The sequence below is a fragment of the Pseudophryne corroboree genome, chromosome 2 (assembly GCF_028390025.1).
Source record: "Pseudophryne corroboree isolate aPseCor3 chromosome 2, aPseCor3.hap2, whole genome shotgun sequence".
NCBI lineage: Eukaryota > Metazoa > Chordata > Amphibia > Anura > Myobatrachidae > Pseudophryne > Pseudophryne corroboree.
In genome coordinates, this window is record NC_086445.1 from 393404637 (window position 1) to 393432514 (window position 27878).

Below are 27878 nucleotides of genomic sequence, written 5' to 3' on the forward strand. Positions count from 1 at the left end.
CTATGACCTTTTCTCCCTCTTCCAAGGTACATACTCGCCCATTGTAATGTATAGCATGTAAAAAAAAAATGTTTCTGTTATTAATATTAGTGGCAGTTATTGTTGACTGCCAAAGGGTGGACTGTCGAAGTCGGAAAATATTGCAATACACACACCACATGCAAACACCACACAGATGGCATCCATGCATGTACTCAGTCTGCCGTGCGTGCGCATACTCGCAAATTGCGTACAATCGCCTCCCACGGGAGTGCGCGTAGGGGCATGGTATGAGCAATTACAGAAAGATTCTTACTTGCAATGGAAATGATTAGACACATGCCACAGTGCCCAGCCTGTTTCGAGTCACTGTTCACACACACACTAATCTAACCAAACATGCACATCCTTCCAAAACAATGTCTTGTTCACTCCAATGTTTGAACAGACCCCCTGGTCTGTGAAGAAAGACAAACACAAACCGAACAAGTCATCATTTGGTGGGAGCCAGAACAATGGGAGACAAATATCCCAATAGATACACATAAGCCTGCATTTTCAAATTATTAACTACAGGCAGCCTGCAGTCTAGAAAACCTTTGATATAATAGCAGGGAAACACTTATAATATATATATATATATATATATATATATATATATATATATATGTGTGTGTGTATCTTGAGAATGGTTGGTCATTTCATGTGTAGGATCATGTTGCTTGGAGATAGCATGACAGGGTAACCTAATGAACATGGAAATATCTGTCACACATTGCATGTTTCCAAAACTTGGTGCACACATTGCACATAGTCTCCCCTTTCCCCTCATGCAACTTTTACTTATTTGCAAGGCACAACAAGGGAATTATACACCTTTACAGTATGCGAGGGGACAGTAACTGATCAGTGCATCATGCATGGTATCTACGTGGTCGGATAATTATGAGTAATAATCCGGTGTTGGTTTGGAGAAGATCGCATGTCGTTGCGAATAGTTATTCGCAAAGGCAGATTAAAGGTATATTTGTGTTTATTATGTACTTGGTATGCGGTGGGAATCCAGAGCTGACCAGCAGTACACACCCCTGGATCAAGGCATCGCCCATCTCTTCAAACCGACCAATGACCTCTCCTGTACTGTAAACAACCATCCCTCCAACCAATCGGTGGAGAGCATACAACCCCATTGTATTGTATTTTGGGCAAGGGTATATAAACCTTGCACCTGGGCCGGTCACTCTCTCTCTCTTGCTCTAAGGTCATCTTGCCAGATCGACTAGAGGACCGGATCCGGGTTGCGCAGGCGAACAAACGTACGTATCATTGGGTGTGACTCTCTCTGTGATTGAATTGTATTGTGTTGTATCATTTATATTTTAACTTATTGTAACCCCCTTTTACAAATATATTATTACTTGTTGCTGCTTTGGACCACAACATACAATCAAATACTGGTGTCGCATTCAGTTTCTGTTGAGCGTTTGTATAGTGTAATTGCCACACCTAGAGCTGCCTCGTGCTCTCAGCGTGTCGGTCTGTGTGTATGCACTGAGTGTAAGCTGCACGGCTATTCCGGCGTGTGTACGCAAAGTGTGTGCACAGTACGGGACTGTGTACGCTAAGTGGGGACAGAGTACGTAGGTAAAGGATTTAGTACAGCGGCCGCAGTGGCTTCAGTTACAATGTGCAATAGGGGTTAGTGGCTACTTTCCAAGAAGTCTATCAAACTTCTCACTGCAGATACCATAGGCGTTTTGTTGCTGAATACTCAAAGACTGCTCTACCTCTAACAGAACTAACCAAGGGGTATCCTCCAAATAATCATACAAACACCCGTTCCTGTGCCAAAATTACTAAAGATTATTACAAACCCCAAGAAGCATTTGTTGAATGGTGGAATGCACACTGTGAAGAAGCCTTTAATAAGTTAAAGTTTTGTCTAACACATTCTCCAGTGCTAGCCTCTGCCAATCCTGAGCTACCCTATGAGCTTCAAATTGATGCCTCCTTTGAGGGGTTAGGGGGAGTTTTATATCAAAAACAGGACAATGGGTGTAATTCAGAGTTCATCGCAGCAGCAAATTTGTTAGCAGTTGGGCAAAACCATGTGCACTGCAGGTGTGGCAGATATAACATTTGCAGAGGGAGTTAGATTTGGGTGGGTTATTTTGTTTCTGTGCAGGGCAAATACTGGCTGCTTTTTTTTACACTGCAATTTAGATTTCAGTTTGAACACACTCCGCCCAAATCTAGCTCTCTCTGCACATGTCATATTCCCCCCCCCCCCCAGTGCACATAGTTTTGCCCAACTGCTAACAAATTTGCTGCTGCAATCAACTTTGAATTAGGCCCATTATGTTAAAACCTGTAGTTTATGTAAGTAGAGGATTATCCACCAGTGAAAAAAAATGTGTCATCCATAAGTTAGAATTTCATACCCTTAAATGTGCTTTAGTGGATAAGTTCCATGATTACCTTTATAGAGTGACTTTTACAGTTCTTACCAATAACAACCCCCTCACCTACATAAATACCACCGCTAAATTAGACGCCACTGGACATAGGTGGCTAGCTGCTTTGTCCAATTAAAATTTCTCTCTAAAGTACAAACCAGGAATAATGAATGTTGTAGTAGATGCTTTATCTAGATTACCTCACACTGACACAATAAGTACCAATAATGAATGGGTGGAAATACCAGCGCCTGCTATGCAAGGATTGTGTCATCAGGCAACCGTGTTTCATCTTAGATCGCTAGGAGTGATTGGAGCTCTCGGAGCTTCACAAGACGCACTTCCTTCTCTATATTGTGGATTTACTGACTCTGACCTCCGTGAGCTGAATGTCTTGTCCAGAGAACAGATAAGGTATGATCAGCAGCGCGACCCAGATATAGCAGCTGCAATAGACTACCTCACAAATAACAATGGGTCAAAAGGGTATGCTCTATCTGCAAAAATGAAAGCTTTACTACGACAGTGAAGGAAATTAGTTTTTAAACAAGGCATACTATTTAGGAGGATCAATTACAACTATGGACAGATTCGATATCAACTTGTGCTTCCCACCTGTCACATTCCTATGGTGCTAAATGCCTTGCATGATCAACACGGCCATTTGGTGTATGAGAAAATGTCACAAATAATTCATAAACGAGTGTATTGGCCTTACATGAGCAAATATATTGAGTATTACTGTAAGAATTGTCGCAACTGTATACTTTGAAAAACACTGCCCACACCTGTTGCCAAATTAGTTAATTTAAAAAGTTTAGGACCTATGGAATTGGTTTGCATCGATTTTTTATCATTAGAGGGACTAATGAAAAAGAAAGCAATATTCTTGTTGTCACAGATCATTTCACCCGATATGCCCAAGCCTATGTCACTGTGGATCAGAAAGCTTTGACTGTAGCTAAAACTTTATGGGACAAGTTTTTTGTACACTTCGGATTACCTGCCAGAATTCATACTGACCAGGGAAGGGATTTTGAGAGTAATTTCTTGAAAGAACTGTGTATCTGTTGCAGTTTAAAAAAATCACGAAATACTCCCTATCATCCTCAAGGAGATCCACAGCCTGAGCCATTCAACAGAACTCTCCTTGACATGTTAGGGACACTAGAGACCAAGAATAAACTTCAGTGGAAACGTTATATTAGCCAGCTTGCCCATGCTTACACTTATACCAGGAATGATGCCACTGGGTACTCCCCCTATGCACTTATGTTCGGAAGAGATGCAAGCCTTCCTATAGATCAGGCATTCCCAACCACGGTCCTCAAGGCACACCAACAGTGCAGGTTTTAGTGATATCCAGGCTTCAGCACAGATGGTTAAATCAAAATAACTGAGCTACTAATTAAGTCACCTGTGCTGAAGCCTGGATATCACAAAATCCTGCACTGTTAGTGTGCCTTGAGGACCGTGGCTGGGAATGCCTGCTATAGATGTTTGCCTAGGGATCTCCTTCTCTATCGATCACTACACTACACATACTGTGAATTTCTGATTATTTCTAATAATTATTTAAAATGCCAGCATTAATATATACTGCGGACGCAAGGCGCATCTTATTACCATATACAATAAAAGTGTGCTGTACGTTGCAAACACTACATCCCTTAAGAGAAAACAAAAACTCGCACACATTGTCTGAGTTCCAACGCTCAGTGATGTATATATTTGATATTAAAAGAATATGTATACAATATAACACATGTACAGTATATATATGGTTACAGATTTACAATTACACAGTAAGCAGTTGTTACAAAAGAATCCATACAGCCACAGCCAGCATACATACGTTACCCTGTCCCTCAATGCACAGTTTTCTCCATATTTGGATCTGCCTCAACAGCAGCTACACAGAACAGCAAAAACCAGCAAACAGAGCTTCTTGTGTTACTGCAATCACCTATATCCTGTGTATTTTGGGGGAGTACATGTCTGGGACTGAGTCTTCTGTTATTGGTCCAGGGGAGGGAGATATCTCATTCATGATGTGTCATTGGTCAGTTCATATGCAAGCAACGTCCAGCCTTGAATCAAGACATCATAGGCTTTGGCCACTGGTTTCCTGCCCACATTGCTTTCCTTTGTTCTCATTAGAATTGTGGCTTCATATTCCTACACTTAATCATAACTAATCATTGCAATGTGCTACAATCTAACCACAGGTATCAAATTAACACACTCATTCCCTTGATCATTTTGACTCCAAGCATGACATGTTTATCTTGTTCTGTTCCAATAATACATATATATATCTGATGTTAAACTCATTATATAAATACATTATAATGTCTGGTGCTTGACATGTTTAATTTATGTGTGGTATGAAATATGTGTTGAATATATCTTTGTGGCTTGTCTGTGTGAATGCGTATGCTACCATATATCGCTGTGCACGCTGCATGTATTCGCACGCACAGAGACTCATCAGTGTGGAGTTTGTATGTTTGCTGTATGTAATATTTTTTACTTCGACAGTCCCCCCTTTGACAGTAGACAATAACTCATAACTGTCACACTAAACATAATTACCAAAAATATAGAATTTCAAACAATAATCGGTGACCTAGACACACGTATGTATTCATTTAGCAAATCAGACATTGACTATATTTGGGGAAGACAGGGAGCAGGATGGGACATCCTCTATATGCACTCGGCGGTCAAGGGACCACTGGTGGGGTGTGGGATGACATTCAACCAGTAGAGTATGCTGGGACAGTGCTATGGTTTATGATGTCTGATTTAAATGAACGTTTCACACATACATGTACCTACGTCTTTGTACACTGATGTTCGGATTCCATAGAGGTTTTGCTGGGTAGAGGGAGAAAACACAAACAAATCGTGAAAGAGACATATAAAATTTTCATGATATATATTCCTATCACTCCCTAAACATTGTTTCCATTTCTGGATCATATGCTAGGTCTGTTTCATCATTGAACAAGGGTTATTAGTAGTGTCCTTCCTAGATAACATAAACCTTCGGAGTTCGGGGAGAGCCATTCGTAAACCTTTCTTCCACATATATTAATGAGCTCTTATCTGCTATGTGTGAATAGCCATTGTCTGATTGTTCCTGATTACCACCCAATTTCCTGATTTCCTGAAATTGGTGAGATTTAAACATACCAGGGACATATCTATGGTACTGGTGGATCTTAAGACTAGGGGTCTAGTTATATTATATTCCTTGTCCATCCCCCCCCCCCCCTTTGTAATTCAAGTACCTCAGCTAACTTTAAAGAATATGGCACTAATCCTGCATTATTTGGTCTTAGAGGTACCTATAAGCACATCCAACATTCCATTTGGTTTAAGACCTTACCCACTAGTGAGTGGTAATCACTCAAGGGATGTCTGTCAAATGCTGCCTTATTGCTAGACTGACATCTCTGGATGCACTCATCTTCAAATATGGAGTCACAATAACTACAAAATACAGTATTCCTCAGACAATAGCCTATCACGTTACCTTTGAACTCCGTAACTACTAGACCTCTGATTTTCTCTGGCTTTAACAAAGTGATAGGCTGATCCTGGGATCCTATAAAGACAACACTCCTTTCTCCAGAACCAGTTCCAGTCCCACACTCAACTCCTCATGAAAACCTCACAAAAATAGAATGTCCTGAAAAAAAAAATGTTTGTCAACGGGAAAAAAAAGAACAAAACAAATGTTGCCCATAGCAAACCCATTACAATGACTGGTCTTTCTGTAATCCTTTAGTACGCTCAGGTAGTGTTCAACAGTGCCGCCTCTCAGTCTTCATGGAACAGACTCTTGGGTGATACTTCTGCGATCTCACTCTCTTTACGAGTTCCTTCCAGACTACCGTCTTTCATGCGATGGTAATCGTGGACCCAAGTCTCTCTCTTGGCTACTTTCACTGGGATCGTGCTGTCAACAAAACTTGGTACGGTCCTTCCCACCTGTCTATTAGGCAACCTGAGCGTAAGAACAATCACACAGTCTCTTGGTTCACAATCAAGAAAATTAGTAGTTGGCATACCAGGAATCAACAGTTTCAAGTTCTTTTGTTAAGTTCTCATAGCTGGCTCATCTCGATAAGGTACTGTACTGTCACCTCATTGGTGTATTTCTGATCATGGTGCGGATCGATCATGAAATGAGGTTGTCTTCCAAAAAAAACAAAAAACAAAAACCAAGACAAAAAATTCAAAGAGGGTGATTCATTAAGTGGGGATCTGGGAGTGGTTCCGATGCTACGTAACACTAGTGGCAGTGTCTATGACCACAATAGTCCAGTTTCAAGCTATCACTTTGCTTCTACTCCTAAGGATACCATATCTACACACAAATTTCTGCACAATTTTCTTTGCGGTAAACACAGAAGTATCTGTGGTGGCAGGAAATGCCTCTACCCAGTTTGAGAAAACATCAGTGCACACCAATACATAATTTAAATTCCTACAGGGTGTTAACTGTACAAAGTTGATTTGTATTACCTGAAAAGGTCCGTCTGCAGGAGGAGTATGGGATGGCTCTGTTGGTGCTACCTTACCAAATGTTCTTCCTCATGCAAGTAAGACAGGTCATTGCTTTCCTGCTTGCCTGAGAAGAAAACCCTGGTACACGCCAGTATGCTCTTACCAATTTGCACATACCTTCCCTACCCTAGGTGAGTCAGACCATGTGCTGCCTCAGCTAGGCCTGGGAGATACGTCCTGGGGGCTTCTGGCTTACCTTGTCCATCTCTCCAGAGTCCTGAGGACTCCTGACCATACCCCTTCGCCTTCCAGACCTCCTTTTCATTTAATTTGCATCTTAATATAACTGTTGTGTGTTGCAAAGTAGAGTACCATGAGCATCACTCAAAAAAAAGGAAAAAACATCTCTAGAAGAGAAAGGGAAGAAGAAAATATCAGGTCTGCGTTCACCAACGGGCTGTCACTTATGTCTGGTCTCGTAGTAAAGGTCTGATTCAGATATTCCATACCATTATGCATATCAGTGTCTATACAAAATTTCCCATCGTGCTGATGAGACATACCAGGTTCGGGCAGAACTTTGAAGGACCAATACAGCATGTGGTGTATGAACTGTAAAATCATGTACCAGTACTACGTCCCAGGTATTTGACCCTTGTCCTACACAACTGTAGTTTATCCCTTGAGACCTGGTGTCCTGTTTGGAAGAGATGAAACAGAAACTGCTTCGTATCTGCCAGGGACGACTCAAATGAATCAGCGCACAACAACAAGTCATCAACATATTGTATCAGCACCGACCCATTCTGAGGCTGAAAGGACTGTAAACAGTCCTGTAGGGCTTGGGAGAAAATATTCAGGCTGTCACTTAAGCCTTGGGAGAATCGGGTCCATGTATTGTAAACCCCTTGTGAACGCAAAGATGAAGAGGAAACTGTGAAGAAAAACAGAATAGAGGTTGGTGACAGATAAGTTTGTAGAGGTGGAGAGGATTTTATTAAAATGACAACTGGATTTGGCACTACAGGGAATTGATTAACTACTTGGTCTACCCCCCTTAAAGCTTGTGCTTGCTGTGTCACTACTTGGGACTACCTCAGCCATCAATCCAGTGTCCTGTCCATCCTAAGCTCATAGGGAACACGGTATCTGTGGGATAATTTCCTCTACCTGTGATGGACATGAATATAGAACAGTGGAATGCAACATTAGTCTTTGAGGAGTATCTAACATACCTTGTACTTCCTGAGCGGGAGTACAATATATGTATTTCACATTTCAATTTACATAACAAAATCTCTGTCGATTAAGTTAGTCAGGGGACACTGCTGCTAGGAAAAAAAAGGAATGGGTTTAGCATCATAGAGGCCCAATCGTAACTTCAGCAGGTTTTGTCAAAAGGTAATGTTGCACTTCTCTCGTTCCTCCCATTTGCCAAATTAGTGTCTGCCAGTGATCTTATCCTGACGAAGAATTTTCTAGTACTGCAAAAAAAAAAAAAGCTTCTAGGTCATGTGAAGTATTCATTCAATCCTTCTCATCCCGTATTAAGGGTCTGTACATGGTCCAACAAACATTTCCGAGCTTATCTTGACTAGGGGCATTACTAGAAATTAGTACTTCTTATGTGGTAATTAAAAAGAAATACCCAGGGGTTACCCTATCTCTGTCCGCTTTCCTACTGGGAAATACTAATGTGCGGACAGGATATTCTCCATTTATGACATTACTTTCTTGATTTTTTTTTTTATTTTTTTTTTGGGGGGGGGGGGGGTTTACTATATATGTACTTGAATGACTCCATACTTACCAGTTCCACTGGTCTCAGCCACTTCCCCTGCAGGCTACTGCTCCTCTTTTACCAGTTGGATACTCCTCTGAGTGCATGAGAAATGGCTGAAACCAGTCAGGTCACCTTCTCCTCCTAAATAAAACTTTGACATTCATTAGTACATATATAGGTTACATTCATATTTTTCATATTTTTATTTTTATTATTTTCTATAGTTTGTATGCTGGCTGTAACTGCTTCCACATATGGCGGTGTACTTGCTTTCTCTTTTTTCTACTTATTTATTGTTGCTACAAGTTCAAACAGTTCTTGTTTTCATTCTTGTCTTATATGACTTTGGTTAAACATACTACCTGCAATACCTCAAAATCAAACCCACCAACTCTAGGAAATGATGCCCTATCATCCACTGTCATTCGCGCCCATTTGTCACAAAAAGCCTCTCCGTGTGGACCATACTTTCCACACATTATCACCTCCGCATGTTTTACACACAGTACGTGCCTCAATACCGAGCAAACCCTCTTGGCCTCAGCTCTCCAGCCTGAGCCCTGGCTACCGAACGTGGTAACGCTTGTGCACTTGGCTCCCATCGCAGACTTTTGACATGATCCCCAAATGAACAAGACAAGCAAACGGTGAAAGTCCTCCGAGTTCTCTCACCAACTCCTCCGCTGGCAGTACCATGACTCACTCCAATAGTGATTCCCTGCGTACCCAGTGAGGATCCCTACCAGGCCCCTCTTCACTGTAAGTATTGACGTATTAACAGCAATAAATCAATATGCCACCTTTTTCAGTGAGGTTAAAAATCAGCCTGATCTTTGGGGTTTCTTTCCACAGGAATTCCGCCTGGGAAACGTCACCAAGCCTTCCTATGGACTTCCATTCGGAATATTACCTGAGAGAGAGTCAGCAAAAAATGTCTTCTACTTTACACAAATCACGTCTGCGTATGCTCCACACAGTGCGTATGATGACACAATTGCGAATAAAGAACGGAAATGGTATCACGTTGCACTGCGTATCACACACACAGATGTGCGGTCCAATCGCACGGCCTATAGATACTTGTTATCTATATGCCCTACGATCACAGGAGTTGAATTCACAAGCTGCACTCCACAGCCAGAGCGTAACACTAAAAAAACCTCTGCACGTTTTCACACAGTACGTGCCTCAATCTATCACGCTCCTCTACACATTTTCACACAGTATGTGCCTAATAGTCAATACATAAGGTTGCGACCCTTTCACGCCGCCGAGCCTCTGCTAACTCAGCGTCTCCCACGGGATCCCGGTTTCTCTGGGGTTCAATACAGCCACACCTACTTTCAACTCACGCTAATTCACAAGGTTTTCTGTACAGAAAAATATCACTCCCTTTGATTGGTAGCTTGTCCCAGAGTTAGTGCACTTTAAACAAAATATTATAGTAATCTGCTTTTAAAATTGGATAGTTACTTGCTATTGTATAAATATGTCTTCTATCCCGCCTTTAAATTTATTTCTATTGCGTGGTAAACTTGCGCTCACTACTTCACGCAACCGTGCGTGTTCTCGCGCCATGTGCGCGTTTCCGTACGCTCACCTCACGTACTTTTTCTACAGTACTATGTGTACACTGTGCGTTCGCACCTAAATATTCCACACTTATCACAATCAATGTAAGCAAGATTCTACTGCTCACTACACAATACACCTTTGTTCCTCACACCCGCTGGAAGTCGTCCACAAGGGTAATCCTCCTTTGAGTGCTTACTTAAACTTTTAGGCTGGAACTGCGTTTTGTGTTTTTACAATTACCCACTTAAAGAAATACACCAAATGTATGACAAATAAACGTATCCGATTCTATGCAGATCTATAATGACTATTGACTATAATTTAAATGCTATGATTCAGATTGGATCGCTATCTTGCAGGACATATGCTGATATAAATACCCATATTTTATATAATAATTTTATATATATATATCTATATACACACACACACACACACACACACCACTTGACTCTACACTTCTATGAAACCCCTCACCCCTTCAGTGCCTCTAATTTGCATATCAACAGATTGTTCACCTGCTTATTCAGGAGAGTGGTTGAACAGGTTAATTAACATTTCAATGCCTATCTTGTAGCAAACAGAGAGTTAAAAAATCCTGGGAAAGAAGAAAAAAAAACTTTTTATATCTGTGAGTAATTCTTACATCAAGCCAAGTATTTATCTCACTATTAACTCTCACTAGGCCCAATTGAAACTATCTGTAATTGACTGTGGCATGGTTTAGTTAAATTCATTGGTAGCTTTTAAATGGTGTTGGATTTGTATATACATATTGTTTATTTGTGACAAAGGAAACTGATTGTTTTAAACACACTGAAAGTCAGCTGTTAGCTAGGTGGATAGAGTGACCTTCCTAAAATGGCCACTGCTCCTCCCCCTTATTCTCAGCCATGTGCTTGGGCAAAATGGTGGACAGACCATGCGGCTAGCACCTTTGTCACAAATAAATCACAAATTATACAAGCACCGGAAGTTTGTTACTTTAGGCCTGCATTAGCAGTATGCAAATTGGAAGCAGCATGCTAACACAGCTATATCATGCCTATGCACCAACTTTTAAATGCTCTCTAATTTACTTAACAGATAAACAATCCAATCTGAATCACACAATATGACTTATTTGAACTTTGTTTTGCAACAATAAAAATACGCTGTAGCATTTTCAAATATTGTGCATTTATATATTATCCCTTGAATTTCATATCAGCGCCTTACTGATAACACAAAAAACAAACGGCATGTGGTTCAGCAGCATCAAGATGCGTCCATCGTTAGCTGATAGACCACAGCGGCATCTGTACAGTGCATCATTAAGTACGTGATATCACAGATGCTGCCCCCAACTGTGAATTTCCGATTATTTCTAATAATTATTTAAAATGCCAGCATTATTATATGGTGCGGACGCTAGGCGCATCTTATTACCATATACGATAAAAGTGCGCTTTACGTCGCAAACACTACATCCCTTAAGAGAAAACAAGCACTCGCACACATTGTCTGAGTTCCAACGCTCAGTGATGTATATATTTGATATTAAAAGGATATGTATACAATATAACACATGTACAGTATATATATATATATATATATATATATATATGGTTACAGATTTACAATTACACAGTAAGCAGTTGTTACAAAAGAATCCATACAGCCACAGCCAGCATACATTACCATTTCCCTCAATGCACTCTCCGCTCCATCTCTCTCTCTCTCTCTCTCTCTCTCTCTCTCTCTCTCTCAATGCTCAGTGAACAGTCATCTCCATCTTTAGCTCTCCCTCAACAGCAAACAAAAAGCAACTGAACTTCTAAGTCCTTGAAACTGCCTATATCAAAACAGTGGGAGTTAACAGGTTGTTGGTTCCAGCCTCCTTCCATTGGTACAGAAGAGGGAGATCTCTCATTCCTTGTGTGTTATTGGTCAGTTCATATGCAAGCAACGTCCAGCCTTGAAGATGACATCATAGGGGTTGGCCACTGGTTTCCTGCCCACACATGCTGTCTTTGTTCTCATTTGAATTGTGGCTTCATATTCATACATTCAATCATAATTACTCATTGCAATGTGCTACAATCTAACCACAGGTATCAAATTAACACACTCATTCCTCTGACTATTTTGACACCAAGCATGACATGATTATCTTGTTCTGTTCCATTAATACCTATACATGATGTTATACTCTATTATATAATTTAAAACATTATAGTGTCTGGTGCTTGACATGTTTAATTTATGTGTGGTATGAAATATGTGTTGAATATATCTTTGTGGCTTGTCTGCGTGAATGCATATGCTACCATATATCGCTGTGCACGCTGCATGTATTCGCACGCACAGTGACTCATCAGTGTGAAGTTTGTATGTTTTCTGTATGTAATATTTTTGACTTCGACAATATATAAAGAAGTTAAGAAAGGACCTGCAAGATACCTATGATCTGGCTCAGAAAGCCTATGAAAAACAGGGTGAACAAAATAAATCCATATATGATGCTAAGGTAAAGGAACAACTACTATTCCAGGAGATAGAGTATTAATAAGATGACTATGGGCTCCTCAACATCAGAAATTAGCAAATAGGTAGTGAGAAACCCCATATCGCATAGTAAAACAGCTACCGGATATTCCTAATAAAGGAAAAGAAATACCCGAGGGTATTGCTACTCCCAGGCGCTAGATGGGTGGTTTGCCACAGCAGCTAAACAAGAAATGGGGTTGGTCAGACCCCCAAACAATATGAGCAAAAAGAAAAGTACAGCGCCTATTGGTCACAAATGCAAGACCTGCCTGATAGTGTTTTTCCCAGCCTTTGGAAAGGATTAAACCTGGACCAAGCCCCCGTGTGGTTTTGCAACATTTGGACCCTTAAAGAATTTCCTATAACACCGTGGAGGATCTACATCTACCACCCTCTGAGGAACAGTCGTTTGCGGACGCAGTTTCGCCTAATTACCTCAAGGGACGCTGGTGGTAACTATTAACTCACGGATAGGACACTGGGCCCTTAAACCCAAGGGGACTTTCATAGGAACAGGCTCCATATATTACTAACTTCCTATAAGGATTTACAATACTGGGAATAACACCATTTCTAATTTATATCTGATTCATGGGGCAGTTGCCACTCATGTGCACTTTATTCAAGTACTTTTTAATATGCTCAAACTATATGTTTTAATAAAATGCTAAATGTTTCTATGTGACTAAGCTTGCATTTGTGACAAATAGGCGCTGTACTTTTCTTTTTGCTCACCGGATATTCCTGTCTACTAACTTATTCCTGAAAACACACAAGGGCCAATACTTACGTATCACTGTCAGAATTTATTGCCTATTGGACAAGACATTTCATTTGAAGGACTAGTTGATGATACTTCCAGTTCACCCAACAACGCTACCATCTCTCATAGGGGGTAATTCCAAGTTGATCGCAACAGGAATTTTTTTAGCAGTTGGGCAAACCCATGTGCACTGCAGGGGGGGGCAGATATAACATTTGCAGAGAGAGTTAGATTTGGGTGTGTTATTTTATTTCTGTGCAGGGTAAATACTGGCTGCTTTATTTTTACACTGCAAATTAGATTGCAGATTGAACACACCACACCCAAATCTAACTCCCTCTGCACATGTTATATCTGCCTCCCCTGCAGTGCACATGGTTTTGCCCAACTGCTAAAAAATTTCCTGCTGCGATCAACTTGGAATTACCCCCATAGTGAACTAAATTCTAACCCTAGATCTCCTGCTGATCAACTCCTATTGGACATACAGTAAATGATTAAAACAGGGGATTTTTCTATAGTGATGTCCTTCTATCTGTTAATTCAGAGAGGCATGAAGCCCCTCCTAACCTGCCATTAGCAGATGAGTTTACCATAGAAGGGGAGAATGAAATTCTGCATACCTTGCCTGAGGATTTAACAACTGAAAATTATTATTTAACATCCATAAGTGATGGATACTTACCTTCAATCCTTACATTGGGTGATACCATCCTTTCCTCAGTGCAGGATAGTCCTGAGCATGTACGTCCCCAAAGAGTACATAGCCCCCCTAAGATTCTAATTTATGATCAGTTGGGACATTCTACTGAAGAGCCCAGACTTATAAATCCTAGCATTCTTTGGTTATATAGGAGAATAGAAATGAGTGTATATTATCACTTTTGTAGGAATGCTGTTATGGTGATCTGAGTAAAGTTCAAGCAAATGTCAGATCACCAGGGGGGAGAAATGTAGGCGAAAATGCCCAATTATAAGGTATATATATATATTTATGTATTAAAAACGAGATTTATGGTAAGAACTTACCGTTGTTAAATCTCTTTCTGTAAGGTACACTGGGCTCCACAGGAAATGACATTGGGGTGTAGAGTAGGATCTTGATCCGAGGCACCAACAGGCTCAAAGCTTTGACCTTCTTCCCAAGATGCATAGCGCCACCTCCTCTATAACCCCGCCTCTGTGCACAGGAGCTCAGTTTTTGTTAACCAGTCCAATGCAGTAGCAGGTAAAAGAGACGACAATCGTTAGTAGCCACATACACCACACACTCACAACAGGAGAGGGTGTCAGCGGCTAATGCCATACCAACCCAAAGAAGCTAAGTGCGTCAGGGTGGGCGCCCTGTGGAGCCCAGTGTACCTCGCAGAAAGAGATTTAACAACAGTAAGTTCTTACCATAAATCTAATTTTCTGTTGCGGAGTACACTGGGCTCCACAAGGAATGACATTGGGGATGTCCTAAAGAGTTCCTTATGGAAGGGGACGCACTGTATCGGGCATAAGAACCTGGCGTCCAAAGGAAGCATCCTGGGAGGCGGATGTATCGAAGGCATAGAACCTTATGAACGTGTTCACTGAAGACCATGTAGCTGCCTTGCACAATTGTTCAAGGGTCGCACCACGGCGGGCCACCCAAGAAGGTCCAACAGACCGAGTAGAATGGGCCTTAATAATAGCAGGAGCTGGGCGACCAGCCTGTACATAAGCATGTGGAATCACCATTCTAATCCATCTGGTCAAGGTATGCTTGTGAGCAGGCCAGCCACGTTTGTGAAAACCAAACAGTACAAAGAGAGAATCAGACTTCCTGATAGGAGCTGTCCTCTTCAAATAGATACGGAGAACCCATACCACATCCAAAGAACGCTCTTTGGAAGACAATTTAGGAAAGGCAAAGGCCAGAACCACTATCTCCTGATTAATGAGGAAAGAAGACACCACCTTAGGTAGATACCCAGGACGTGTTCAAAGAACCGCCCGCTCACGGTGAAAAATCAGATATGGTGATTTACAGGACAAAGCACCCAAATCCGACACCCGTCTAGCAGAGGCAATAGCCCGCAGAAACAACACCTTAAGAGAAAGCCACTTAAGGTCTGCCGATTCAAGAGGCTCAAACGGAGACCATTGAAACGCCTCCAGAACCACCGACAAATCCCAAGGTGCCACCAGCGGGACGTAAGGAGGTTGAATCCACAACACACCCTGAGTAAATGTATGAACATCAGGTAAAGTTGCAATTTTTCTCTTTAACCAAAACGACAAGGCAGAAATATGAACCTTGATGGAGGCCAGACGAAGGCCCAAGTCCAGGCCCTGTTGTAGAAAGGCCAAAAGTTTGGGCGTACTAAACTTGTAAGAGTCGTGATTGTTAGATGTGCACCAAGCAAAGTAAGAATTCCAGACCCTATGGTAAATCTGAGCAGAAGCCGGTTTCCGGGTCTTCAACATGGTTTGAATGACCGCCTCAGAAAATCTTTTGGCCCTTAAGACGGAAGCTTCAAAAGCTACGCCGTCAAAGCCAATTGGGTAAAGTCCTGATATACACAGAGGCCCTGAACGAGGAGATCTGAGCGCTGTGGAAGTAGAAGGGGACGTTCTATCGAGAGACTCTGAAGGTCTGAGAACCAATGCCGTCTGGGCCACGCTGGAGCGATCAGAAGTAGGATTCCTCCTTCTTGCTTGAACTTCCTTAATACTCTGGGCAGGAGTGACACTGGAGGGAACACGTATGGCAGCTGAAAGTCCCATGGAATTGCCAGTGCATCCACGAATGCTGCTTGAGGATCCCTTGTCCTTGCTCTGAAGACCGGAACCTTGTGATTGTGTTGAGATGCCATCAGGTCCACATCTGGAAGGCCCCACTTGTACACGAGGAGTTGAAACACATCTGGATGGAGGCTCCATTCTCCGGCGTGTACGTCCTGACGACTGAGAAAGTCTGCTTCCCAGTTTAGGACCCCCGGAATGAACCCTGCCAATATGGCTGGCAGATGGTGTTCCGCCCACTGAAGAATCCGTGATACTTCCCTCATTGCCATGCAGCTTTGAGTGCCGCCTTGATGATTGATGTACGCCACCGTGGTGGCGTTGACCGACTGTACTTGAACAGGTCTGTTCTGTATTAAATGCTGGGCCAATTTCAATGAGTTGAACACCGACCGCAATTCCAGAATGTTTATCGGGAGGAGAGACTCCTCCTTGGTCTACCGACCCTGAAGGAAGTGTTGCTCCAACACCACGCCCCAACCTCTCAGACTGGCATACATCGTCAGAAGAATCTAGTTGGAGATCCAGAAGGGACGATCCCTGCTCAATCATTGGTCCTGAAGCCACCAGCTCAGTGACAGGCGGACCTCCGGAGACAAGGAGATCATGTGAGACCTGATCCGGTGAGGTAGGCCGTCCCATTTGGCAAGAATCAGTTTCTGCAGAGGGCGTGAATGGAACTGAGCGTACTCCACCATGTCGAAAGCCGACACCATGAGACCTAGCACTTGCATCGCCGAATGTATTGACACTTGCGGAAGAGATAGGAAGTATTGAAACTTGTCCTGAAGTTTCAGGACCTTCTCCTGAGACAAGAACAACCGCTGGTTGCGGGTGTCCAACAACGCTCCCAGGTGCACCATGCTTTGCGCAGGGACCAGGGAAGATTTCTTCCAGTTGATGAGCCACCCGTGGGCTTGCAGAAACTGGATAGTCAGATCCAGATGGCGTAGGAGAACTTCTGGGGAATTTGCCAGGATCTACAAGTCATTCAGATTCGGTAGGATCCTGACCCCTTGACGACGGAGTACAGCCGTCATCACCGCCATGACCTTGGTGAAAACACGCGGCGTTGTGGTCAACCCAAAAGGTAACGCCCGAAATCGGTAATGGAGGTTGCCCACAGCAAACCTCAGATACTGATGATGCGACATTGCAATGGGAATATGCAGGTAAGCATCCTGTATGTCCAGGGAGACCGTATAATCCCCAGGCTCCAAGACCAGAACAATAGTGCGAAGGGTTTTCATATGTAATTTGGAAACCCTAACAAATTTGTTCAAGGACTTGAGGTTGAGAATGGGCCGTGAAGACCCATTCGGTTTCGGGACTAGGAACAGCGGTGAATAGTACCCCTTGCCTCTCTGAGCCAGAGGCACTTGTACTACCACTCCTGTGTCCAGGAGGGACTGTACCACCGAATGAAGAGTTTTTGCCTTCACCTGATCCAAAGGGACGTATGTCAGGCAAAATCGCTGAGGGAGACGATTCTTGAAGGATACGGCGTAACCTCGAGTGACGACTTCCCGTACCCAGGCATCGGAAGTGGTCTTCAACCATTCCTGGGTAAACCCTAGAAGTCGGCCCCCCACCCTGGGATCCCCCAAGGGGAGGCCCGCCCCGTCATGCGTCAAGCTTGTCTGTTTTGGAAACAGGCTGACGGGCATCACAGGCTCGTTTGGGTTTGGGCTTAGCAGGTTTGGAAGTGCAACTGTGTTTCGGGTACGCCTGACCTTTTGCTTTTCTGGGAGGATGAAAGGAACAAGAGGAAGTACTCTTAGCCTTCGGCGCCGAAGGAGCAGTACTAGGCAGACATGCCGTTTTAGCAGAAGCTAAGTCAGCCACTATCTTGTTGAGCTCTTCTCCAAAAAGAATGTCTCCCTTAAAAGGGAGCACCTCCAGGGTTTTCTTGGAGTCCAGATCTACGGACCAGGACCGCAACCAAAGAATCCGGCGAGCCAGGATAGATGTAGTAGAAGCCTTGGCCGCTAGAACACCGGCATCACAAGCCGCCTCCTTCACATAATGAGAAGCTGTGACAGTATACGACAGGCATTGTCTAGCATGATCAGAAGCATTGGAAGGCAACTCAGCTTCCAACTCCTGGGCCCACGCCTCAATGGCCTCTGCAGCCCAAGTTGCTGCAATAGTGGGCCTATGCGCAACACCAGTGAGGGTGTAAATCGCCTTTAAATAACCCTCCACACGCTTATCCGTCGGTTCCTACAGAGATGTGATGGTAGTCACAGGCAGAGCTGAGGATACTACCAGCAACGCCACCTGCGAATCCACTGGCGGGGGAGTCTCCCAATTTTTACTTAGCTCCACAGCAAGAGGATAGCGAGCCAGCATCTTCTTGTGACGTGTGAATTTCTTACCTGGAGTTTCCCAGAATTCCTGATGTATGTCCACTAAGTGGTCAGAGTGAGGTAAAACTTGCTTAACCACTTTCTTTTGTTTGAACCTGTCTGGTTTCTTAGAAACGGCATCAGGCTCTGTGTCATCAGTGATCTGAAGAATCATCCTGATTGCCTCCAAAAAGTCAGGAACATTTACCAGCGAACCAGCCTCCCCATCAGAACTATCAGGATCAGTATCTGAGGGCTCAGTATAGACACCATCCTCATCAGATGAGATGTCTGGGACAGTGGTAGACTGTGAGGAAGTAATGGCCCGTTTAGGTGACCCCTTGGTCTTAGGCGGGCGAGTGTCAGATTTCTTTTTAGTCAGTGACTGATTTAATTGCTGTAACTGATTGGAAATTTGATCCGCCCAGGGCGGATTAACTGCAGGAACCATGATCGGTTTTACCGGTACAAGGGGTCCCATAGGGGGCGTAAGTTTAGTTACAAGCGTAGTTAATAATGAGGAAAATGTAGCCCACGGTGGGTCAATTTGAACCCCCGTTGCCACTATTCCAATGGGGGGAAAGGAACCCCCAGAACCTGAACTCTCTGCTGCCAAATTTTCCTCAAACATGCCTGCAGCGTCACCTCCACACACTGTGGGATCAGCTCCAGCTATGTTGACCCCTGTAGCCGACATAGCTAAAAGTACAATCTTAGGCAACACAGTACAATATCAGCAGCAATATACCTGACAAGCACCCCCTGTGCAGCTTATGTACTCCACAAACAGGGAATTCAAGAGGTACAGTATATGGTGACTAAAAATCATGAAGAAAAATATGCAATGAGTATATCTTGTGAGACACCTATATCAGAATATAAACCTGACGCACTGAGCACCCTCAGGTCATAGAATATAGGGATAGCCATCTGAGTGAGAGACACGAAATGGAGGTCACACAGCAGCTACATGCACACACATATAGTCACAATGTACAATGCAGAAATTATGACATGCAATAAAACTGCACTGGACTAGCAAAGTAATACTCAGTATAGCTATATAATTAGTAGATATATCAATACACAGTAAAGACTGGATGTATATCACAGAGTACTTGTACTATATAACCCTGACCAAATGCACTGTTTCTTAACTAACACTGTCAATAGACATGTAGAATACTTAAGTGTCTTGTAAAATGCACAGCGCTGACATGCAGGCGGCTTTACAGAGGAGGATTTGCCCAAACAGTCCCAGGAATAGTGCTGCTCTGTGTAATGGCGCCCAAACGCTGACTGGGAGTGAGGGAGAGAGATATATGCAGCTCCAGGCCGGAACATTACTGTAAATGTTGCCCTGGGGCTGGGGGAGGGGCTACAGGTCAAAGCCTTATCCCCCTGCTGGACCTCACCACTGGTACTATAGGCTGTAATAAAAACGTTTTTTATGAGGTAAAAAAAACCGACCTGTGCCCTTGCCCTGGTGGTTTAGTGGAGTCCTTGCTCGACCACAGTGTCCAAGCCAGCGCATGCGGGCCGTCTCACACTGGCCACGATGGACCGCGATTTCAGTAGGACCCGTCTAGGGGACCCACTTACATCCTCCCTGAGTGTGACCACGCGATACAGGAGAACTTTGGCGAGTGTGTGACTAACAGTGAGCAAACTGGAGCCTCCGCTGTAAGTACCTGGCAACCAGGGCGCGGGAGTATACAGCGCCGCTGGGGGAGGTGATGGAGCTGCAGCAGGAGATGTCAGACTGACATCTATCACTGCTGCAGCCCTTGAAATCTTCGATCTTTGCTTAAAAAGCTCTTCTCAGGGCTGCTGTAGCAGCCCACCTGTTGTATGCCTGTTTACTGCGTGGCACCAACTACAAAACTGAGCTCCTGTGCACGTCGGTGGGGTTATAGAGGAGGCGGTGCTATGCATCTTGGGAAGAAGGTCAAAGCTTTGAGCCTGTTGGTGCCTCGGATCAAGATCCTACTCTGCACCCCAATGTCATTCCCTGTGGAGCCCAGTGTACCCCGAAGCAGAAACATAGTTTAAGTTATATAAATGTGTTTAATATGTGTGGTTCGCTGGTACATTGTTGTGCCACACTGGGACTGGTGCTGTCAGGGAGGCTACTGGTGTTGCTCATCATATAGGATGCATGTAGGATGCAGCGTGAGGAACTGAGTGCCCTATGTTAACAAGGTTTGACAGTTCATGGGCACGTGGACAATTTACCTGCACGCGGTACCAGCAGGAAACTGAAGCCCTCGCTGACAGAAAGACTGCCAATAAAAAGGGGATATCAGCGCTGAGTCAGTCAAGAGTGCGCTGCGGTGAGAGCTACTTCTCTCTCTCCTGCCCCACAACAAAAAGCTGTGCTGTAAACATTGGTGGGCAGCAGGAGATAGGAAGTGGCTGACACTGTCTGAGAGCGCACTGAAGAGAGAGAGCCAGCCCAGCTGAGCGGCAGTTCGCCGCCGGTGACCTCAATGCTGGAGGAGTGGCAGTGCGGTACCGTGTCTTCTGAGCCGGGGTTAGCAGAAGCAGGCACCTATGACTTCAGAGCAGGGGGAGCGGAGGCTGGCACCACATTCAAAGAAAAAAGAGCCGCAGCTTACCCTCCACTCCGTAGACTAGGAGAGGAAGAGGGAGAAGAAGCGGCTGGCTACTTAGCACCGCTCACCATCGAGTGATACAGCGAAGGTCCCCACAGTGCCGGCCCTTGGCATAGGCAAACTAGGCAAATGCCTAGGGCATTTAGTATGCCTAGGGGAACAAGCAGCTTCTGCTGATTAAAATGATATGTGGCATGCATATATTCTGTGTGCGACTGTGACTGTATCTGTATACGAAATGCTACATAACAGTGATTTCCAGGAATACACTGTAACGTAGCATTTTGTATGCAGATACAGCCGCAGTCACACACAGAATAAAGGCATGCAGAATATAATTTTCATAAGCAAAAGCTGCATGTGCATCCTAGCCCATACTAATGCAAATAAGATGCATTTTCATCATAGAAAAGCAACCGATGTTGGCAGAGCTGGCAGCTGACTCATGGCAGGCATCTCTTGCTGAATGGTGTATTGAGACAAGATGTATGAGGACACATCTGTATCCAAGCAGAAGCAGAGGTCAGTTTTAGCAGCCATGTGAGTGCGGGTGGGTTGGTTGTGCAGTAGTGTAAGGTGCATTATGTGTGTCGTGTATAAATGCATTAATAATGTGCGGCATATGTGAAAGGGACATTATGTGTGTCATTATGTGTATAAGGGCATTAATAATGTGTGTCATATTTGTAAGGGGCATTTCTGTGTGGTGTATAAATGCGTTACTAATGTGTGGCATTATGTGTATAAAGTGCTGTACTGTGGCGTAACGTATAGAAAGGGCACTACTGTGTGGTCTAATGTGAATAAAGAGCAATAAGGTGTGGTGTAATGTAAATAAGGAGCAATTCAGTGTGATGTAAGGTGAATAAGGGGCATTACTGTGAGGAGTAACGTTTATAAGGTAAAGTGGTACTACTGTGTGAAGTAACGTGAATAAGGGACACTATCGCATAATATAATGTAAATAAAGTTGCACGACTATGTGGCGTAATTTGAATTGGGGGTACTATTGTGTGGCCGTGCCCCTTCCCAGCAAGAACACGCCTCTTTTTGGGCTGTGCGCCGAATGTGCACACTATTCCTATTTAAAATATAGGTGGAAAGAGTACCAAAGTGAGGATTGCTTTGGGTGAGGGGTGATGGTGCTGGCAAAGGGGTGCAGGGTCAGAGGTGAAACTAGTGGCAGTGCTAGGGGGCATCAGCCAAAATCTTGCCTAGAGCACCATATTGGTTAGGGCCGGCTCTGGGTCCCTGGGTGCAGCACCTGTCAGAGCAAAGCCCCACGGCAGCGTCAGTCAAAGTCCAGAGACTCAGCCGCACACCAATAGCAGAGGTTTGAGGGCGTGGCCATGCAATAGCTTCAGGGGTGATTGGCTGGAGCCTCTCACTGAAGACAACAGAGGTCTGTAAATCTATGCACAATAATCACCACAGGGACATCAGTAGTGGCCACAGGAAGCAATACTGGGAGTAATTTTTTTACTGATGTCAGGATGGCTGAACTGCAATAACTATTATTAAACTGGTTCAGCACAACAGATTATCAGTTAATACCTTGAGTATAATTACTTATTTATGTACAGATTGGAGTAATTTACCAAGTAAAATCTCTCTTAAGGAATACCAGTACAGACATATGTTTATTATCCTCAAATCCTTCCAGTACTAAACACTTAAATGCATTTAAGTAGAATTTTTGCCTGAACAGTGGCTAATTAGTGACGTCTCCAGAGAGGGATACAATTACAGCCAGCATCATTAATACCCTCAGCCAGCCACATCCATCATTGGATACAAAAGTAACTACTTCTCTAGGAGTGTAATGGAATTATTACAAACAACTAAAAAAAGTATCTAATTTTGGGTACTGTTGCAAGGAGCTGTATAAGGAAGTGTCAGCCAGGGCTAAAAAGAGCTCTAAGGATCTATCTCACATATATCTGGTTAAATTTATATTTTTTGCCTAACTGGGAATCAGCTGAGCACTTTTAAGTCAAGGGAGGATATATATTTACATATATATGCATATATATATATATATATATATATATAAGAGGGTTCAAATGACTGATAAACTGGACTATATACAGTATATTGTATTTGTTGTACATGACCTGTGTATTTCATGTTTATGTCTAGTTGGAAATTCCGGTGGACTTGATATGTTTGTAAGCATCTAATGATAAATGTTTCTAATATAAAAGTAAACATGAAAGTTATTTACCAATGTGTGTTACTTACCTGATATGTGAAGACGACTGGAGGAGAGGTGTTCGCAGGTAAAGAACGGTGCCTTAGATTCTCCTGTTGTAAGACATAAGTTCATATCTTAAAGTTATAAGGAAAACTATACTGAGGGTCAGGTACTATAGTAATACATGGGCATTCCCAGACATGCCTCACAAAATGGTTTAAACATATTGTCACTAGAGTCTGGGTGGAGGCACTCTTTAGATTTAAACGTGGAGAAATTTTCACTATTAATACCAAGGGTATTAATTTGGAGGCACTTACAAATACACTTATATATTTGGCACTTATACATTTGGAGGCGCTTAGCTGAGATACAAATAAGCATATAAAAATGGAGATTATTAGTAGAGAAGATATTATATTTTAAAAATGTATCTTTTATTGGGGGGGCTGCCTATTTTGTCAGTCTCAGGCCCCACAATTTATGTTGGCTGCCCTGCCGCAGCCTAACCCTAACCTTAACCTTAAAGTTAGTTTAAAAAACTTTTAGGGTGCACGTTCCAGGCAACGCAGGCGTGCCTGGACCATGCGGGGGGGCGGGTCGGGGTGGCTGCATGATGCCACACACAGCTTCTGCGACTCGTGACATGGTGAAAATTCACCTACCAGCGCAGCAATGCTATGCAGGTAGGGATTTACTCACTGGGTGCGCTATCATGATGCTATCACACCCATGTGGCGGGGCAGGGCCAGACAGGAACTGCTAGTAGGATTACTGGGGTGTCTTTGCCCTGTATGAAGGATTTTTATGTAAAAAGAGTTTCAAGAAAAGCCAGATGCAAATTAGCTGTTCCTAGTCATCCAATTTATTTGGTCTTTGAAAGATTGCCGTCCCTAAAACCTTTTAGGAGTCTACGTGCACACACAAAGCGCATGTTAAATAGCTTCTTCCCTACAGCTGTTCGGTTGCTAAACAAAAGGATTAGGGCTAAGTTCTTTTAATTAAATATGTTTATTGTTTGTTCCATTGTACAGAGTGTCCATACAGAAATTTCATTGACATTTCATTGCTGTTTTGTTAATGACAAATAAATTACATTATTATTATTCTGGCATGTCAGCAATGACTTGTTCCATAGTTCTCATAGGGTGATGGGTTCTTAGTAGTGCTTTATTGAGGTGTACGGGCAGGGGCGTCAAAAGGCGGGGGTGCAGTCCACACCCGGGGGTGACACCAAAATGTCAGCTCCTCTGCAGTGACAGGAGCCAGGTGCTGCAGTGTGAAAGTTTCTTACAGCACCTGGCTCCTTCTTTCATAGAGGAGCTGACAGTGCAGGGAAACTGTCTCAGCCCAGTACAACCCAGCACCTCTGGAGATGCTGGGCACACCCCCAGAGTGACTATCTCGAGATCCCCGAGAGGCCATACCCACTCTATATACATCCATGACCCCTTTTTGCCGTGGGCCCGCCAAGAGATCAAGGGTGCACACTGGGTGTCACCTTACCCGGTGACGCCTCTGTGTATGGGGTCAATACAGATCCTGACATCCCATCTTTATATACAGGAGCTACCATTGCTACCCACTGGGTCGCCTTTCAATAGGGGTTATGACACCAAGCACGGTCATGTGCTCCAACTTAGCTAGGACTTTGTCCTTCATATTGATTGGATCTGCTAGGGTGCACACACTGTAGGGGTAATGAATTAATCCAAGTGCATGTGGTAGATGACAGGTAGTTTGCTGATGGTGTTGCAAGTGAATAAATCCTTAAAGTCATGGAACTCTAGGGTGTCTTGCTGTACCATGTGTACTTCAAGCCTCAAATGTATCAACCTACGACACACCCATGGTCTTAATAATTAGACACCCATATGCCTCTAAGTTTACAGTGTTTTTGTGGTCTACTGTTGCCTGTGGGCTGATTTGATGCAGCATGGTCCTGGACATTACGTTGCATTTGACACCGGTGTTCATTTTAATCTTCAATGTATTGGCACAATTTTTATCACATAAGTTAGTAAAAATCTCTCCTTGTTTTGCAACAAGATCTACACTTTCACAAAATATGGGTGTGTGCTGTGGACTCCGTAACTACATGCCCACCAGTGGCGGAACTAGCGAGCGGTGGGCCCGTGTGCGACAAAATGGCTTGGGCCCCCCCCCCTCCCATCCAAGTCCACCCCCTCACCCCTGGAGAGGATCTGGTGAGGGGGGACCTGCTCAGGGAAGTGGATACCTAGCAACAGTGCCGTAACTAGACATTTTAGCAGTGTGTGCAAGAAACGGCATTGGAGTCCCACCCCTGCATGCAAAACAGGGGCAGTGCGCGCCGTAGGCAAAAATACATAGTGGCGTGGCTTCGTGGGGAAGGGGTGTGGCCAGAAAATAATACCAATTCATAAAACGGTGCACAGTAGTCTCCATTATTCAAATTACGCCGCACAGTAGCACCACTACACCAGGTAGAGACCCTTTTACACCTTACGGCGGACAGATTCCTCTTTTTACACATTACGGCAGACAGCGTCCCCCTTTTTTACACACAACGGCAGAAAGCGTGCCCTTTTTACACATAACGGCAGACAGCGTGCCCTTTTTACACATAACGGCAGACAGCGTCCCCCTTTTTTACACATAACGGCAGACAGCGTGCACTTTTTACACATAACGGCAGACAGCGTCCCCTTTTAACACATAACGGCAGACAGCGTGCCCTTGTTACACATAGCGGCAGACAGTGTACACTTTTTTCACATAACGGCAGACAGCGTGCCCTTGTTAAACATAGCGGCAGACAGCGTACACTTTAAACACATAACGGCAGACAGCGTGCCCTTTTTACACATAATGGCAGACAGCGTCCCCTTTTTACACATTACGGCAGACAGCGTGCCCTTGTTACACATTACGTCAGACAGCGTGCCCTTGTTACACATTACGGCAGACAGCGTGCCCTTGTTACACATTACGGCAGACAGCGTGCCCTTGTTACACATTATGGCAGACAGCGTGCCCTTGTTACACATTACGGCAGGCAGATTCCCCCTTTTTACACATTGCGGCAGACAGCGTGTCCTTGTTACACATAGCGGCAGGCAGATTCCCCCTTTTTACACATTGCGGCAGGCAGATTCCCCCTTTTTACACATTGCGGCAGGCAGATTTCCCCTTTTTACACATTGCGGCAGACAGATTCCCCATTTTTACACATAGCGGCAGGCAGATTCCCCATTTTTACACATTGCGGCAAGCAAATTCCCCATTTTTACACATTGCAGCAGGCAGATTCCCCATTTTTACACATTGCGGCAGGCAGATTCCCCGTTTTTACACATTGCGGCAGGCAGATTCCCCATTTTTACACATTGCAGCAGGCAGATTCCCCGTTTTTACATATTGCGGCAGGCAGATTCCCCGTTTTTACACATTGCGGCAGGCAAATTCCCCATTTTTACACATTGCAGCAGGCAGATTCCCCGTTTTTACACATTACGGCAGGCAGATTCCCCGTTTTTACACATTGCGGCAGGCAGATTCCCCATTTTTACACATTGCTGCAGGCAGATTCCCCATTTTTACACATTGCGGCAGGCAGATTCCCCATTTTTGTTGGAAAGAAAGAAAAAGAGAAAGAAAGAAAGAAAGACAGAAAGAAGAATTATACTTACCCTCTCCGCTGGCTCAGGCTCCTCGGTGCAGCGTCAGACGATTCCCGGGCAGAGAATGAGGAGGAGGGAGGTGGAGGAGGGAGCCGCAGCAGCGCTTTGTTACTGGTGGAGGCGTTGCTGCTGCTGCCCCTCTGCTTCACTATAGGCTGTTCTCGGAAGACAGCCTATAGTGAAGCAGAGGGGCAGCAGCAGCAGCGCCTCCACCAGTAACAAAGCGCTGCTGCGGCTCCCTCCTTCACCTCCCTCCTCCTCCTTCCCCCGTCCGTGCCGCTGCTCCTCTCCTCTGTGGGCGGCTGTGCGCTGCGGGCAGCGGTTGCCCGCAGCGCACAGCGGCATGTAATGTGTCAGTTTGACTCATTACATGCTTGGGCCCCTGGACAGAGGCGGGCCCCAGTGCAACGCACTGCTTGCACTGGTGGTAGTTCCGCCTCTGATGCCCACGTGATTGACTTTGTGATGCATTTGTCTTTCTCTCTGTGTTGCATGTGGCTCACCTGTCAGGGAATGTCTCTATTATTATCATCATCATCATCATCCTTTTTTATATGGTGCCACAAGGGACCTGCGGCACCCATTACACTGTACATAATCAAATGAGCAAACAAGAAAACAGTACTTACAGTTCAACACAATATAGGACAGGTATGGAAAACCAGGGGTTAGGTGCCATCAAAG

The 27878-nt window shown here is 44.1% G+C and overlaps 1 long non-coding RNA gene across 1 annotated transcript in view; it reads right to left on the bottom strand.

Moving 5' to 3' along the window:
- The window catches only part of LOC135050825 (uncharacterized), a 133188-nt gene that overhangs the window by 33979 nt on the left and 71331 nt on the right, over positions 1-27878 (bottom strand). The window contains exon 2 of the long non-coding RNA XR_010241855.1: positions 23580-23642. This is a non-coding gene — a long non-coding RNA (uncharacterized LOC135050825). The remainder of the gene's footprint in view (positions 1-23579; positions 23643-27878) is intronic.